General features: G+C 36.6%; 1 protein-coding gene across 1 annotated transcript in view; it reads left to right on the top strand.

Annotated features, from left to right (window-relative positions):
- LRP1B (LDL receptor related protein 1B) overlaps positions 1-12985 on the top strand; it is a 1553318-nt gene that overhangs the window by 592167 nt on the left and 948166 nt on the right. The window lies entirely within an intron of this gene.

Raw genomic sequence — 12985 nt, 5'->3', positions numbered from 1 at the left:
TATTTTTCCTGAATGTTATTTCTTTGAAGCTGTACCAACTTTCCTGTAATTAAAAATAAATAAATAAACATCTAAATTCTATATTGGTAAAAGGGTTGCCTATACTAGTATATTAATGATAGGAAGGAGAAGTAATAAAAAAAAAAATCTCAAAGTCAATGAAAAGTCATGCAAATTGCAAATGGCACATTCTAGTAACACTGTTTAGGGAGAGGGCATGAAATGTGAGAGAAAGAAAAGCAAAAAGTCTAGAAGTAACGACCTGGAAACAGAATCAAGGTATTAATCAAGGGAATCAGGCCGCTAGAGGGAGCCAGGAAAGAAACCACTGAAACACAGGTCTCAACAGTTTCTCCCTGGCTGAGGGTAACGCAAAGGTTATCTATGGAAGCGATGTCAAAGAGAAACCGTCTTTCACGCTGAAGAGAGCACGATGGTAAGGAAAAGAAGGAACTGCAGAAAACTCGAGATGCATATCTGGCTGTGGGCAGATTCACACAAACTAACTGCTGCCACGTGAAAAAAGGTCGAGGTCACCAAAAGTTCCAGTTTTTCAGCAGGAGCTCCATTTCTGCCCGTGTTTAAAGTGTTCAAAGTCAGCTACTGCCTTTTCTAACATTGCACAGTCTGCAGTGTACAGGCCAAACCAGAGGCCTGGCAGGCCCTACTGGCTGCCAGTCCCCCGATAAATTACATGTTAATGGTAAACCAGGGAATTCAATTAAAAATAAAAGTATGTGATCAAAAATTAAATGGTCTAAAATTTATCTTGATTTTTGAAAAGATTAGCATATACTCCAAACTGAGGAAGAATTAGAGTATATACTGTAGTTGTTTATATTTCAATCTTTTTTCCTCTTCCAATTTACATTTTGCAATTGTTCCAAGATTCATATCTTTATCACAAATGGTAATTTTTATTTTATTTTATAATTTACCAGTAGGAATTGGATTATACTAGTACTTCTCTGGCCTTTAAAGTCAGCTACTTTATTCACCAAATAAAGTATTTTAAAACACCTAAATAATATGTTATAAACTGTGATTGACTTAGAAATAACAAAAATAGTGTAAAAAAGAAAGAAAGAAAAGAAATAACATAAAGTACATTTGGATTTCTACATAAATTTACCAAAGGATTTTTCAGCCAAATCGTGGGTCTGGAACAAGTAGAGTGGTACAATCCAGATGACTGAACAGATAGAGTCATTTCATACTTAGTGGTTTAATAAACTATTTCTGCACTGAGGAAAGAAAATTAGAAATATGTTTGCCTCTTGGCATGGGAGAGTGATCCTATCACTTGGACAAAAAATAAAAAGTCTTTTGGGGAAACACCAGATTTATCACATGTATATGGTTTGTTTTTAAATGAGGGAAGATGACTGATTATTGCCAAAAGTGGATCATAGGAATTGAATCCACTTTCCCACCTGCAATTTTCCTTCCAATTTTGGGTCATATTTAAAGGGAAAAAAATGTTTGTTTGTTTTTAAAGACATAATTAGGCATGAGCCTATCAAGTCTCTGAGAAAATTTCTCATCTACTATCTATAATAATAAAAGCATAATATGCTAATTAGACCAGACAGCTGGACAACCTTCTGGATGCCATTCTGGATGGGGTAGCAGGGGCCAAGGCAGAGGCAGTTAGGGGGGATCAAGGAGGCAGGCAAGCGATTAGGGGTGATCAAGCAGGCAGGCAAGTGGTTAGGGGTAATCAGGCAGGCAGCCATAGGGGTTAGGGGTGACCAGGCAGTCAGGCAAGTGGTTAAGGGCAATGAGGCAGGCAGGCAGAGTAGTTAGGGGTGATTAGGCAGACAGGTAAGCAATTAGGTGCAATCAGGCAGGCAGGTGATCAATTTGGGGTGATCGGGCAAGGATGCAAGTGGTTAGGGGTGATCAGGCAGGCAGGCCGAGTGATTAAGGGCAATGAGGTAGGCATGCAGAGTGGTAAGGGGCAGTTAGGCAGGCAGGCAAATGAGTGGTTATAAGCCAGAGCTCCGGGATTGTGAGAAGGATGTCTGACTGCCAGTTTAGGCCCAACCCTGAAGGCTTCCCAGATTGTGTGAAAGTGCAGGCCAGCCTGAAGGATTCCCTCAAACCCCTCCTTCCCATGATTTTTTTGCACCAGGCCTCTAGTCATAATAATGAAAGGCCAAGAGGTGTCATGACTAAAATGACCAAACAACTGGTCACCAGGTGGTTCCTAACAACCAGTTGCTATGATGCCCACTGAGGCTAGTGAACCAGCCTGATCAGGGAGTAGGGCTGGGGGCCAACCTCACAGCCCCTCCCCCCTGCCAGCCTGCCCCTGATCATACTCTCCCACACCGATTAAGAGCTGGGCCTGCTGGCCAAATACCCCCCTCAAAGCCCCTCCCTCCGCCAGCCACACCCCCATTAGCTCACCCTACCATGATAGGCTTGCAGCCCCTCTCCCCGGCCAGCCTACCCCTAATCACACACCCCCACTTCAATAGGGAGCAGGGCTGGCCTACTGACCTCCTGCAGCCCCTCCTCTGGGCTGGCCAGGCCCCTGAAGGGCCCCCTTCACCAGCCTGATTGGCCTACAGCCCCTCCCCCTGGTCTGCCCCGCCCTTGATCACCCCTCATGCCAATAGGGGGTTGGGCTGGTAATCCAACCACCCATGACCCCTCCTCTGGGTGCTGGCCCTGATTGGCATCCCTCACCCACCCCATTTGGGGGAGGGACTGGCTAGCCCACCACTGACAGCCCCTCCCCATGGCCAGCCCAACCCCCAATCAGCCCCCAACCCTAATCAGTGGCAGGGCCCCTTACCCCAGCTTGCCTGACCCAGCTCTGATTGGGAGCCCTGATTGGGCCCTGATCCAGGCAGGCTGACTGGCCATCCTCCCACTATCTCCTCCTCCTGACAGGCCTAGCCCTGAACTGCCTTGATTGTGACCAGGCTTTCTGGACCCCATCCATGCACAAATTAGTGCACTGCACCTCTAGTAGACATATAATAAAGAAAAGAAATAGATTAATTCAAACATTGCATCAATCTTTAGAAATGTGTTTCTTTTGCAAAATCATTCTCTCTGAATCACTTTCTTTCCATTGTTTCCTTTTTGTTTTCTTCTAAGCACAGACTTTATGTTATTATACATGAAGCCTAAGATATGATTCAAAGATTGACATATTTTTCTAATAAAGGATTAACATTTGGTTGTATATCTTTATCCTTTAAGAAAATTAATAAGGAAACATGTTTAACATTTCGGAGGTGATATTCTAGTCTTGGGAATGCTTTCTTAGCAACTGAATTGTTTTCTGAATGTTTCCTAGAAAAATCAATTTCTCCCTGGTGAGAGTAATAAAATATATCTATTATTAATGATTTTCTATAGCACTGATATTTTAATCTCCATAATTTAACTCCACTTGAAGAAAAAAATTGACTTTTGTATATGGGTATACATATATAGAGGAATGTGCTTATAAAATTTTTACAATAATAATGTTCAAAATCACTACATTATATTTTAGAAAATTGTATCGCTTCCTACATTGTATTTTATATTGGTTGTAATATCACTATATCTAAATTTCATGAGCAATGAAAATACATTTTATGCAACACAAGGTTCCGTAACTCAGAACAATTCCACAGAAATTCTTACAACTATACAAAGAATGCTGAACAAATTCAACCAAGAAACTAGATTGAGTGAGATGTATTGAGATGCTATTTTAAAAGTTTACGTTCATTCGTAAGATAATTCATTATGTCAGCATGTAAAGTGGCTAGGAGCAAGAGCATCCCTCTTTTAACTCACAACCTTACTTTGATCACATTTGTAATAGAGAATGGTTGTGCAAGGGAATCTATTCTCTGTGGCATTGTCTGCTAAAAAAAAAAAAAAATATATGGGGACTCTTTAGGGTTCCTGCAAAAGGGATCTATCTCCTGTCTCTAGAAACAATGATGGCACAATTTTATGTGAATAATTTCCAGCAAACATATCAAAGTCCTTGTGAACATAAGGAGATAATATGTGTGAAGAGTTCCCTAAGACTGATCAGGGAATAGCACTCTCTGACATCTAAGAAGCTTACCACCCATACACACAGATACACACAGCATACATAGATACTGTTCTTTTATGATTTCCCTCTCTTCTATTCTGAGCCTATTGCTAAGTCCTTCTGAGTGTATAATATATTTAACTGGTGTATTTTATCAGGAAATAAAGAAAAATAAGATTCTCAGATTTGTCATCTAACTCCAGGAAACAATGCATAGTAAGAATTTTTAAAATTACACTTGATTATTTTACTTTACTTGCCAGTCGAGATATAGTTTTCTGAAATATGAAATTTACATTTTTTCTCCATTCACCCACAATTGGCTCTAATGTATTCATTTTACATCCCATTTGTTATAGTGTAATTTATGTATTTTAGATATTATTTCTTTTATGTTACTATTCTTCAAACTAAAGCCATACGGGAAAATGCTGAAAATCCTGGAGATAATTTACAAATTAGAGGCTCTCTCAAAATGGATCAAGAAAAATGGCAACCTTTATTATTTGTAATAACTCACTATAGGAAATTAATAATCCTATTTTTTTCGTTTAAACCTTATGCATTTTAAATAACTCAAAAATTTAATCTAGCACAATTAATTAGATTTCATTACTTTTTTGAGAAGTTTGAAAATGTAATGAAAGAGTTTAGGGATTAATTCTTAGTTCAAATATTCAGGACTACATTTTTTTACCCCCAGAAAGGAAATACTTTATTTTGTGGTGGCTTTGTTATCATTAAAACACCGATTTCAGATGGAATAATGTTAATTTGTAGCTTCCAGAAAGGAAGGAAGGAAGGAAGGAAGGAAGGAAGGAAGGAAGGAAGGAAGGAAGGAAGGAAGGAAGGGAGGGAGGGAGGGAGGGAGGGAGGGAGGGAGGGAGGGAGGGAGGGAGGAAGGGAGGAAGGAAGGAAGGAAAAAGGAAGGGAGGTTTGTGGGCTCTGACTAATTTTGACTACGGCAGTTCTATTATGTAAGAGTAGATCCTGATGCATTCTTTTGTGTTGAGTTGTGCTAAGGTGATCAGATAGTCTCAAATTTATCTCAACTCTCAAAAAGATTAGCATTTTCTTTCAAAGAGATTGGTTTAATAGTTTAGTCAAGGGCTATTTGTTGATTTCACAAATTAATGCTTCTCGGAAGCAAAACCACATTCCTAGAAAAAAAATAGATCTTCTGTAACTATATAACCCCTTTGCAGAGTTTTTAAAGATATTGTTTATGTTAACAAGTGACACCTATATGAAATTAGGATAGTGTGTACATATGCATATATATGTATATATATATATATATATATACACATATGCATATATTCATTTTCAATCATAGATTTTTATGTTCTGTGTGATTAGAAATATGATCTTGTCTGTTTTCTTTACTGATCTATCTGATATAATTGCTAAACTAATCCTGCTAAAGAGACTTGGAGTTTAGGTTTCAACAATTTTTTGACTATATTGACTTCTAGAAACAGCTAACTAACTTAATACCTATGGGAAAAGAATTACAAAGTAACTTGGCTCTATATCATAGCTGAGCATTCAAAGGATAATCTAAAACAGTTTGTTATTTATTGGAAGTTAATATTTTTGTACTGGATTTACATCTTTGATCAATGTTAATGTTTTATATCAATGATCTTCTTTGGTCCCAAAATAATTATTTTGAAGAATAATTGTGGAAACAAGAAAAATTTTCAAATTCAAAGAATGTTGTATAAATACACTTGTAGAATAAACACTGAAGGATCTAACTCAAGAAAAGAGATAATCTTTATAAAATGCCATCTCATCTCTCTTTAGTGGTTTCCAGCTTATACTACTTCCACATATATTTGTTGTTGTTGTTATTAATCCTCACCTGAGGATATTTTTACCATTGATTTTTAGAGACAGTGGGAAGGAAGAAGGGGTTGGGAGAGAGAGAGAGAAAGAGAGAGAGAGAGAGAGAGAGAGAGAGAGAGAGAGAGAGAGAGAGAGAGAGAGAGAGAGAGAGAGAGAGAAAGCAATCTGAGAGACAGAGAGACATGTTGATCGACTTGTTGCCTCCTGTACGTGTCTCTAGGGGTGTGGGGAGCAAACCCACAGCCAAGTTACCTGCCCTTGACTGAAAATTGAACCCAGGAACCTTTGCAGTGTAGGATGAGACTCTAATCATTTAGCTGCACTGGCCTAAGCCTTATGTTTTTTTAGTTACTCTTTTCTGTGGTGAGAATCCTAGTGCATTATGTATCTTCAGTTGATGCTGAACTGTACCCTATTTATAGTTGATTTTGATTTATAAATAGATGCAAGTCAAAAACTTAGATCCACAGTTCACACCCCAATAAAATGTTTATTCTGTCTGTCTAATATGTATAGGAGAAGAAATATCAATTGTTTTGATATAGAGCTTCCTTCCTTGGTTCAAACAACTGCTGTTAGACATGGTCCTCAAATATGCCAAGCTCTTAGGTAGAGAACTCAGATTCCCCACCCTCAGTAATATCTTCTTTACAGAAGAGACTCGTAAATAGTTCTACCACTTTTGGTATTGTTCATTCATATCAACATTCATGGGCACTGGACTCCTCATGTATCTGGTTCTTTTTTTCACCTTCCTCTTTCTGAGGAAAAACAAAGAAGAGTTTGTAAGAAATAATAACAGGTAGGCAATCAAAATGATTTTTACATGTGCCTATAGAAACACAATAAAGTTTCTCTATATTAAATTCATTCATTAACTTTGGTAAACTTTTACTGAGCACTGACAGAGTTCCAGACACTTTTCTAAGCACTAGGGATGTAGAAAATCCTATTTTCTGCCTTATTGAAAGCCACATGTCATAATGAATGTAGGTAAAAATTGCTAAGGAAGAATAAAATAAAGAACATATACTTCTGCTTGAGGGAATGCAGAAAAATTTCCTAAGATAATTCACAGTTAATATAAGTCTCACTCTAAGAGTTGGTAAGCAAATGAGAGAATGAAGAACATTTCAAAAATAGGGAACTATAGTTCTAGAGGCAAAAGTGCATAAAAAACATTGTATACTTGCCCTTGTCAGTTTGGCTCAGTGGATAGAGCATTAGCCTGCAAACTGAAAGGTCCCAGGTTTGATTCTGGTCAAGTGCATATGCCTGGATTGTGTGCTTGATCTTCAGTAGGGGGCATGCAGGAGGCAGTTGATCAATGATCCTCTCTCATCATTGATGTTTCTATCTCTGCTATCTCTCTCCCTTTCTCTCTAAAATCAATAAAAATATATTTTTTAAAAAAGGAAATATTGTGCACTCAAAAAAGCTCTGAACTCTTAGGGAATGTTGAAGAGTTCTGAATATAGAGAGATGAGTTTGGAACTGCAAACACACACACACACACACACACACACACACACACACACAAAACCCCCCCAAAACAACTTGGTATTACACCTAGAGTTGTTACAATTAGGATGTAATGTGACCCATTTAAAATGCATTGAAAAAAAAAGCACACACACACACACTATAAAGAGATTGAAAAATTATACTATGCTATATCTTTATTATAGGGGTATTATATGACATTGTTTTACTATTAAGCATATGAAGACTAGAATTGCTGCACATAGCAGGTTATGTGATTTACTCTTAGGAGATACAAGCATGCATTATTATAATAATTCAGCTTTGAACTAAATAGTCATCCCATACTTTCACATTGATCACCTCCCAAAACAAAGTATGTTGGGTGTTACCCTCTGATGTATCATTTGAATGTAGTTCATGCAAGTGAATGTCAACGTAGGTGACGTGGAAAGCCATATTAATTACATTCCATTTCAGAGGAAGCCTAGGAATATGGAAGGAGTATTTATTATTTTATTTTATTAAATTTATTGAGGTGTTTTTAAGCAACCAGAGTCCCAACTTTAGCAAGCTACTAAAATGCCACCTCTCTTGATGCCTAAGTTTTGACCTCTTGTATTTTAACTTTTAAAAACATATGACTGTTTCAATATTTTTCAAAAGTATGAATTTATAACAAACTGTCACTCAGCTCTCTACCCAGCCTCAAATGTTGATTCATTATTTGGGTTTTGACAAGCAGCTTGGTATATAAAAATATAGGGAATTAAAGCCGGTAGCTGAGGTTAATGAAATCCCAGGAAACACACAAAAATGCAGTTTGAGAGTAAGGTTTAAACACAGTGATCTTGAGTTTTCATTTGCCAGTTTTGACTACTGGGCCTTCCCATACCAACTTGGAGAAGTGCAAAACACTCTTGTGCTTCAGCCATCCTTTCTGGCCCTTTCTTAAAGCAGCCAGATGGCTTGAAGACAATCAACTGAAGAACATTTTTAAATAACTCTAAGTTCCCTGCCAGTTTTATGAATTGATTGAGCAGCAAGAATGTGCTGAGTGAACAACAAGCTGGAAAACTATATAAAAACGTGGAGAATAATCTATTAACTCTAGCCTCTTGAAAAAAAAATAGCACTTTCATCTGATGATAAAGAAAATGGAGTTTATTTTTAACTCTTTGGAATAAATCTGTACTAGGAACAAGAGAAAAGTAAAAAAAAAAAATTCAGTTCACCCTTTATAATGTTATCTGGAAGAAATAAGGAAATACTTCTCAATAATATTCAATGGAGAACATTTAAATTTTGAAGAAAAACAAATACAACATAATCCCATTCTAATAAGTAGTAAGCATAAATAGATGAAAGACAAGTTGTCTTTTTTTTTTTTAACTCAATCTGGAATTCTGTTAAGTCTTACAGAACTCTATGGAGAGAGATTCCTTGAAGTTTTCACAATCTTCAGCCAATGTTTCAAATTTTGAATCTCTAATGTGTTCAAAATTGCAGAAAAACACACACACTCATTTTCGCTGACTTTTCCCTAACCCACTGTTGTTATCACCTGTAATAAACCCTATTCCACTTATGCACATGTGTATTAATGCCCTCATAACTGAGTAGCCCAAAGTATAAATAACATTCAGCAAAACAAAAGACATGACACTGGTGACTTCCAAACTTCTCCTTATTAGTCCCTTCAGATCAAATCAAACATTTATTTTTCTCTCTGGTGGAGACATAGAAAAATGTACACATATATTTTATGTTTTTCCAAACCTTTCTATAAGAAACTCATTAAATGTTAATCTCTGAGGGGAAATACACTATCCAGATATGTTTACATTAGCGGAAGATTTGCATCCTCTGTTTGAGTTAAGAGAAAATGCACAATCAAATCTTTGCCCTCTCTATGCCACCAGGATCATCGAACCATTCCAGACAGCCCACTGTGGTTGTGGAAACCCTAAGATGCCAAGCAAAGTGAGATCACTCTGCTCTCAGAGCTGCTTCTGAAATAGGCCAGGGATACTGTGAGCCAAGTTTTGAGTGCCAGAGACAAGAAGAATGGGAAGTGCAAGCCCAAAGAGCACTTTTCGGTTCCATTAGCTGAAACGTGTGCTGTGTTCTCATTCAGGCTACAGGTACGAAACCCAGAGTGCTAAGAAAAAAATCTATACAATTCAGTAAGTGGCTCAGAGAACTATGAGTAGAAACACTAAGAACCTGAATTGTCCAATTTTTATTTAGGTCAATTAGATATTACTAAAGAGGTCTCAAAGAAGGTTGGAGAGAAATTAATAGGTATAAAATGCTGTTCAATCTCCATAGTCTATATCAAATTTCTAAATAGTTATTATGTTTAAATTATATATAAAATGTATTATATGAAAAATATATATATAGAAATTTATATGAGTGTTCATGTATTCTATTTGATTTCCATACTGCATATCCAGCTGAAATGATTATTTCAAGAAATTACAAAAAACAAAAACATATTTTTAGGCGTTCACCTCTGTTTTGGTTTATTTGTTCCTGCTTTCAAAACCAGTGTCAGTTGATATTTCTACTAGTCAAGTTCTTATTTTGAGTGCAATATCCTATTCCCAGACAGATGGCTTCTATTCGATAGTTCCTTTTCCATAAATCAGGTTTGTATCCTACCCTTGCAAGTTATTTATTCAAAACAAAATGTGCACACTGAGAAAAAAAAAATATGTTTGGGTCAAAGCCTAGTAATCTCTCACCTAATATAGTATAACTTCTATATTAAGGTGAACTTTCCAATAGAAATGCACCTTAGTTTAGTTCATTCTTTCTCTTCTTCTGCGTACATCTCATAACCCTGATAGATTGGAAACACCCAAAAAACCCTCACATTTAACTTCTACCTCAATCACTTCACTACAAGGACTGAATCAATGAGGTAAAGAAGACAAACACACAGGAAGCAGATGCACTGAAAAGTGCATGGGACTCTCCTAGAGTAACTCACTGGGATTATTATTGAGGGCAATAGTCCCACTGTATGCAGGGATTATTTTCCTCACACAATGTGCCTGTGTCAGGAAGATTCACTCTTGCATTTTGCCTGAAGCGATTTGCTCCTTTAAGTTTTGTTTCTTCTTGTTTCCCAGGAATACCTGCAATAAGCAAAAGAAAAGCAATGTAGCCTGCAATGACTATATCTACAAACTGAGAATCAGCAGTAACTGTTCTCTCAGTCAGAAACAGAGTTGCAGAATAATAATAGGGCCAGAAGGGACTTTCAGAGGTTATCCCGTCCATCCATCTGCCTTGAGGCTGGACTGAACCCAAACTTGCTTAGACAGATTGGTATCTACCCAATTTGGAAGGTCTCCAGGGAGAGAAATCCTAATAACCATTTTTAGTAAGGAAATCAGCGTTTAGCAATTTGCATTCTGAGCAAATGCTTACATATTGTATTATAAAATTCTCCATGCCCTGTCAGTTTTTAGCTTTTTCCCTCCAACAGATTCTGTGTTTCCGTAGTTTAATCATGTAGTTCTTTCACTTTCCCAGATAGCCTTATATTTTCAAATCTCAAAATTTATAAACCATCCCTCCCAACTGAAATGCAGGTTAATGTTGGGACAAGTATCCACTGTATCAGCTGTCCCAGCTCCTGACTGCCATGATTCCTCTTGGGATATTTTCTTACACCTTAGCATCGCCTTGTTCACTCATATTGTATCAATTAGAAATTATCTTTGGGCATGGATAACAGAGGTCTTTAAAAGACTTTTAAAAAATAGAAGTTTATTTTTTATCTCTTGTAAAAAAATGTCCAGAGATAGATATTCCAAGGCAGGTAAGATGATTTCATGATTATTTAAGTACTCATATTTTTGTTTTGTAATCATGTTACTTATTTTGCATCCCTTAGGTAAGCTTGTGGTCAAATGGCCACGGCAGCTCAGAATATCAGGTTCTCATTCCAATAGAAAGGAAAAGGAATAGAATATCCCTATTAAGCAAGTCAACCTCTTTCTTAAGGTACTTTCCAGAAGCCTGATTACAAAATTTACATCACAATGCCATTGGCCAGAATTTTAACACAGAGCCACCCTTATTTGCATGAAAGGCTGGGAGTTGTAGTTTTTTTAAATGTATAAACACTGTTTCAATTAAAGCAGACTTGGAAGAGGGGGTAATGAATATTTGGGAGGAACTAGAAGTTTATTCTTTATAAGCTTTAATAGAGTAATGAAACAGTTGATTGTGCACCAGATAGGTGTTGCAGTTGTGCGATGTTTGATAAACGATATAAAAGGATTCTGAAGGGTAGAGAGAGCTGATTATTCACTAACTCTATGGCTTTGAAAATCAGTAAAGTGAGATGTTTGGACAATATGCTAAGCCTCATTCCAGACATAAAGTTGTATAAATTTAAATAAAGATTCAGTACACCTAATAAGTATAATAAAAAGGTCAAGTTGTGCCCTGACCGGTTCTGCTCAGTGAATAGAGAGTCAGCCTGCAGACTGAGGAGCCCCAGGTTCCATTCAGGTCAAGGGCATGTACCACGGTTTCAGACACATCCCCAATAGCAGGTGTGCAGGAGGCGGCTGATCTATGTTTCTCTTTCATTGATGTTTCTAACTCTCTATCCCTCTCCCTTCCTCTCTGTAAAAATCAATAAAATATATATTTTAAAAGGTCAAGTTGTGCTGTAGCAAAGAGTTGCCAAACATTCAGAGTTAATGTCCAGAGGATCATTCCTGGGGAGCCAGAAAGGACTGGATGCTGCCTAAGAAAACAGACAGATGTGGTTTATAGGAGAAAGAGTCTCTCTTTTTCTCCCTTTCTTCCTCCTGTTCTATCCTATTCCTTTCTTCAATTTTTTTCCCCTCCATTTCTTCTTTCTTCCTATTTTGCTATTCTCACTCTCTGCCCCATATATCATACTTTTTCAGCCTTTATTTTAAAATTTTATTCCTTCAAATTTAGGCTTAATCTTGAGACTTTTTTATAGCTTTGTGAGTTTCAAAATCTATAGTATTATTTAAATCTGTGGTCAACCAACCATATTTTATCATTTATTTTTATTATATGCTTTGTCATCATGTATAAATCTTTGTTGTTTAATCTAATATTTCAAGAAAGACAAATCATGTTCCATTGCTTTGTTATCTTATTCTCTCTGATGGTAAAATTCCCATTTTACTTTCCTAGGACTACCAATAATCTCCTTTGAATCAAATATACACTAAATATTTTATTTTGTTGCTATTGGCTGTTATTTTGAAGTACCCTTTCATTAGTTCTCCTTTGAATTATAAACTTTATAGGAATTAATTCTACTACTTTTTATACCCCCAAATAAATTTACATCTGTGAAATATTATTTAAGAAAGACATTTTTACCACATAGTTTTAGAGAATAAGGCATTTTGTAGACACCGGAACCAAAACAACATACTGGATAGTTCTAAATATATACAGTATTATATAGTTATATATATACACAAATATTTTATATATATATATATATATATATATATATATAGAGAGAGAGAGAGAGAGAGAGAGAGAGAGAGAGAGAGAGAATACATAGTATAGTATCATTTGATA

Source organism: Pipistrellus hanaki (genome assembly GCF_964339955.1).
Source record: "Pipistrellus hanaki genome assembly, chromosome: 8".
NCBI lineage: Eukaryota > Metazoa > Chordata > Mammalia > Chiroptera > Vespertilionidae > Pipistrellus > Pipistrellus hanaki.
This window is presented reverse-complemented; position numbering and strand designations above follow the sequence as displayed.